The 6,000-nt window shown below is 39.6% G+C and overlaps 1 pseudogene across 1 annotated transcript; it reads right to left on the bottom strand.

Moving 5' to 3' along the window:
- Nucleotides 1–1,813: 1,813 nt before the first annotated feature.
- On the bottom strand, nucleotides 1,814–2,649 carry LOC311183293 (protein lin-28 homolog B-like; annotated as a pseudogene). The gene has a single exon. The product of its transcript is annotated as a protein lin-28 homolog B-like (transcript).
- Between the last annotated feature and the right edge of the window lie 3,351 nt (nucleotides 2,650–6,000).

The raw sequence follows: 6,000 nt of genomic DNA, 5'->3' as shown, positions 1-6,000 counted from the left end.
AACAAATCCCAGAGTATGAGCTTTGTAGACCACAGCTTGCTCCCTTCACTGGGAGACTCATGTTTCAAGAATCACAATATGTGGCAGAAAGGAGCAGCAGAGAGATGGGTTGGAAATTAAGATGAATAAAGCACCAACCAAGCAGAGCTTGTTGTGGAGAGAAGGAAGAGGTAACCATCTTCACTCCTCAAACTGAGTTTGAGTATTTAAGCCCCAGACTTCCCACCTTTCCCCACATCATGTCACGATGCAGTGAGAGAACTAACATCCCAGTATTCCACCACAGAAAAAGGTAACACACATGCTTAGGAAGCATATCATATGAACATGAACACAAGATAGAAAAACAAAAATGAGAATAGAATTTCTGGAATATAGAGGATACACAAATAGAGGACCATCTGATAAAAAATTTCAAAATAACAATATTAAAACTGTTAAATAAGTTAACTGCAAGTCAGTCAAAGTGAGATATGCAGGTCCTCAGGACCTCCTTAAGAAGGAGATCCAAGAATCAGGACAGTTCTCCACCAAAGAGACTGAAAATGTTGAAAGAACTCAAAGAGACTGTGTGAAATAAAAAAATATATAGAAAACTCCTTAAATAGAATTAAACTGGCAGAAGAAAGAAGTTCAGAAATAGAAGACTCAAATGTACAAATCACCCCATTTAAAAAAGAGAAAAGAGGGCCTCCCCAGTGGCGCAGCAGTTGAGTGCTGGGTTGTGAAGCTGCCCGCAGCCTCTGCAGCGCTGGTTCCATCCCCAGCTGCCGGGCGAGGGTCCCACATGGCTCGCAGACCTCTCCTGCCACCCACTGCTCCCCTCAGCAGTGTACTTTGTCACTCTGCCTGTTCTGCTCCCCACTCTGGCTCTGGTGAATTCTCTCCCCCTCCCGTGCTTCTGACTATACCCAGTGCTTATGTAAATAAATAATAAATATATCTTTAAAAAAAAGAGAGAGAGAAAAGAAAACATAAGAAAATGAAGAATACAGGGTCTCTCTGGTGGCACAGGTGGTTGAGTGCAGTGCTATGAAGCTGTCCACAGCCTTTGCAGCATGGGTTTGATCCCATGCTGGAGAGAATCCCACATGGCAAGGCCGATCTCTCCTATCTTGCCCACTGTTCCCCTCAGCAGTGTATTTTGTCAGTCTGCCTGTTCTGTTCACCGCTTTGTCTCTGGTGAATCCTCTCACCCTCCCACACGTCTGGCCTGTACCCTGGTTCTTGTATAAATAAAAAAAATAATAAAAAAGTTTTTAAAAAAAGAAAGAAAAGAAAATGAAGAATGCATATAAAAAGAAACATAAATAAACTCTATGAGAAATATCAGACTCACCTTAAAGGAGAAACAGAGATAATGGACAATCCAGAATGTGGAGAGAAGGGAAGAGAGCAGAGATCCTATTCAAAGAGTAATAACAGAATTTCCAAAACCTAAGGCATTCAAGAAAAACTCCAGTGGTATGTTCAAAATCATCTAAAATGCTTCCTATGGGTTTTTAATTCTTGAGGATGTCCAATCCTCTGAGGGAGAGTGTGTGCTTGTATCTATATATACACATATATATAAACAAATCCTCTTTATATATACGTCTACATTCCTATATAAAATTCTCCTACACACTCTCTCTCTCTCTCTCTCACACACACACACACACACACACACACACACAGAGAGCTCTCTCCCTCTCACACATGCACAAATAGATATACATAACATCTTATTCACTGAATAACATAAAACATGACACCCTGCTCAAATGTGTTTTGCTTAGAGTGATTTGTCTGTCTAAAAAACATTCACAGTTCTTCAACAGCAGTTAAAATCCCAGGTCCGCTGCTGTTTGTGAAATACTGTTCCCTGTACTTGCATGAAGTAGACTTCCCGACTGGGGAAAGACAATACATTAAGAAGGGTTATGTCTTTCTCCTTTTTTTGAACGGAAGGCCCCTTTTTGTTTTGCTCTTCTGGCGCGGCAGCTGACTTTGCAGAGGAAGCTTCCAGAGACGACCTACCCTGAGGTCTCGGACCTCGCCTCCTGGAGAAACAGCAGAGCCGGGCAGCCGTGCCCTCCCCGCCTCTCTCGGGACCGCTGACTAGCACGGCTGGGGCTCCCCCTCTGCCTTCCCTGAGAACGGGCGGGCGGCTGCGCAAGGCTTGCGTGGGAAGGTGGCCGCCAAGCGCGTGAGGCTGACAGTGATGGCGCTTCTTAGACTGAGGACGTGACTACATTCCTCAGCATGATGATCAAGGCCGCCGCATTTGTAGCATCTGTCGTCCTTTGGTTTTCTTTTTTGTAGTGTCTTCCCCTTGGGTCTTCTTTCGCTTCCGAAACAGGGACTCCCACCAGGGCCTGTTACCCGTATTGATTCAAGACCTTTGTAAGATTTTTTTAAATGTAAATTCCGCTGGTTCGCCTTCTTTTAGGCTTCTAAATCCTTCCATGAATAATTTGCTTTGGTGTACAAATACATCGACTGGAATATCCAAGGGGCTTCCGTCTCGATTTATCATGGAGATGAATCCAAATCCCATTCGCACATTGAACCACTCACAGAGGCCAGTTCCGTGCAAAATCTGGAATTCCTCCTCTGCCTGCTCCGCAGCTTCCCGGACTCTTTTCCACCACCTTTGCTTCCCTTCATGTACTTTTTCATTAAACTTCGTTTTTCAGCCACATATTACAGTACAGCATGCGATACTTTACTTGCATATTGCTGATTAAACACAGATCCAATTAATAAAGAGTAATTTTCAGAGACTATTCTCTCCAGCAGGCATGAGGAGGAAAGACAAATCAAAAACTAAGGGATGAATTAAATGTGGATGCCCAGGAAGCAGAGATATTTTTAAAGACAAAACAATCTACACCAAGACATATCTTTGTTGAATTATCAAAAATAAAGAAAAATTTTACAGGGATCAAAAAAAGAAAGAAACTACAAAAGCACCCAAATTAGGCTTCTGTAGATTTCACCTCAGACACTTCAGGCAAGAAGAGAGTGGAAGGAAAAGTGTTCACAATCCTAACCAGTCAAATTATCATCCAAGTGTGAAGGTTAAAAAAAACACTTTCCCAGACAAACAGAAGATTACAGAGTTTATCACTGCCCGGTAAGAAATGTAAAAAACAGGGGCCTCCCTGGTGGCACAAGGGGTTAAGGCACAATCTATGAAGCTCTCCGCAGCCACTGCAGCATGAGTTCGATGCCCGGCCAGGGAGCTACACACATGGCACAGCAGACCTCTCCTGACTCACCCACTGCTCCCCTCAGCAGTGTATTTCTTCAGTCTGCCTGGTCTGCTCCCCGCTCTCTCTCTGGTGAATCCTCTCACCCCCACACACACCTCTGGCCTGTACCCCAATTATTGTATACATAAATAAATAAATTTTTTAAAAAAGATGTAAAAAACAGTTCCTCTATAAGAAAAGAAAAAATGAATCACAAAATCCTGAGCAAAATGACAGAGAGGAAGAAATGGACAGAACCTGTATAGGTGAATTTCAGTTAACTGACTCCAGCTTCAAAAAGACTGATTAAATCATAGTAAGTTAGGCAAAACACCCATGGTGCCAGTAACTAACATCCAGAATGGAGTTTCATAGAAAAAAGAACAAAGAAATTCACAGAATCACTAAGGAAAGTTATCCATTAAAAGCAGAAAAGCAAATGGAAAAATAAACAACTGAAAAATAAAACAACCAAAAATCAAAATATCAGAATGACTGACAATAAACAGTATATATCAATAATCACCCTAATAATCAATAATGACCTTGAGTGTGAATGACCTGAACTCACCAATTAAATGGCGCAGAATAAGAAAATAGATCAAAAAGTTTCACCGATACTTCGTGTGCAAGCGATCTATTTAAAATTGAAAATAAATTAAGTTTTGAGCAAGGATTTATAAGCTAATAGTCTATAGAGAAAAGCAGAATCTGCTCTTCTCATAACACACAAAATAGATTTCCAGCTAAAAACAGTTACTCGGGTAAAAAAAAATGGGACACTATATAGTGATCAAGGAAACAATTCATCAAGAAGACATGATTAACATTTATGCACCTAACTCAGGGGCACCTAGTTACATAAAGCAACTATTAATAGAACTAAAACAACATCACTTATTATAAGGGAAATGCAAATCAAAACCACAGTGAGGTTAAAAAAAAAAAAAACCACAGTGAGGTAACTCCTCACCCCTGTGAGAATGGCCTATATCAAAAAAGAATGGAGAAAACAAATGTTGTTAAGAATGTGGTGAAAAAGGAACTTAAGTCCAATATTAGTGGGAATGCAAGTTGGTGCAGCCTCTATAAAAAGTGATATGGAGAGTCCTTAAGAAAAGGAAAGCATAAATTATGTTATCCAACAATACCTCTTTTAGGTATATCCTAAAAATCTCAAAACTCCAACACAAAACGCACATATGTCCATAGTATCACTATTTACTATCCACAATCGCCAAATTATGGAGCCAACCTAAATGTTCCCCAACAGATTAATGGATAAAGAAATTGTGGAATATATACTCAATGGAAAATTACACAGTTGTTAAAAGGATGAAATAGGGTATTTGGGGACAAAGTGGATGGACATCGAGGGGACTATGTTAAGTGAAATAAATACAGAAAGTGAAAGATAGATATTGAATGGTTTCACTCAAATATATATTATGAATATCAACAAAGGGAATGGGGTGGAGAAAGAGGTGTTGGGAAGGGAGGCAGAGGGGGTATTTTCATGGGGTGCCCCATCATGCCTTGGAAGGCCACTCCCCAGACCATTCTGTCCACTGGTATATCTACTCAACCAGTCATGTTCCCCTTCACTTCCTTCACTACTCAACAGTCACCAACTTCAGTTCAAGATCTATGTGGGAAAGTTCTGGGACTCTATCAGGGGAACTCCTGGGGCTCCTTTTTTTTTATAGTTGGGGCTCAAATATTTTTATAGTTGTTTTAAAGGGAGAAATTTAATCCAATCTCTCTACATTGCCATGTTGCAAGTCACTTCTTTTGTCTTTTAATCTTCATGTTTCCTTTTTAAGTAAGTGATCTACTACTTTTACTATATATTTACTATTTCCAGAGTGATTTTACATGTTTTTTATGTTAGTTAATCCTATTTATTTTCTTTCTTTTTCTTCTGCCACAAATATTTATTTTATTTTTGTTAATGAAGAATCATTGTTTTCCATCTTTGTTGATATATTAACAATTTCAGATTTCTTTACTCACATATGACAATCATCATTCCCACCAAATCACCCACAGACCTTCACCCCAGTTCTTTGTGATCTCCTTTCCCCCATCTGTTTTCATCTTTCCCTCTTTCCCCTTCCCTCTTAGATACCTCAGATCTATGGTCAGTACTCCAGGATTGAGTTTAAAGTTTGTCTTCATTTGACCCTTTGTTTGGTTTCTCTATATTCCACATATAAGTGAAAATGGGTGGTATTTTTCTTTCTACCTCTTGCTTATTTCACTTAGCATAATCCCTTCCAGCTCCATCCATATTGCTACAAATGACATGATTTCATCTTTTTTTGATCTCTGATTAGTATTCCACTGTGTACATACATATGCCACATCTTCTTGATCCATTCATCTATTTGGGGGCATTTATGTTGTTTCCATATCTTAGTTACTATAAAATAAGTTGCAATAAACATAATTTTTGTGTTCTATGGATAGATACTTAAAAGTGGAATTGTTGATTTGTATGGCAGATTTATTTTTATTCTTAAGGAATCTCCACACTTTTTCACAGGGGCTGGATCAGTCTACATTCCCACCAACAGTGTAGGAAACTTCCTTTTTCTCCATACCCTCTCCAGCACTTGTTGTTTCTGCATTTTTTTATATGTGCCATACTCGCAGGTGTGAGGTGATATCTTATTGTGGTTTTGATTTGCATTTCCCTGATGATAAGTGATGATGAACATATTTTCACGTGCTTGTTGGCCATCTGTATGTCTTTATTTTTCAC

Source organism: Talpa europaea (genome assembly GCF_964194135.1).
Source record: "Talpa europaea genome assembly, chromosome: 13".
NCBI classification, from domain to species: domain Eukaryota; kingdom Metazoa; phylum Chordata; class Mammalia; order Eulipotyphla; family Talpidae; genus Talpa; species Talpa europaea.
The sequence above is the reverse complement of the archived record's forward strand: the minus strand, read 5'-3'. Positions and strand labels throughout refer to the sequence as shown.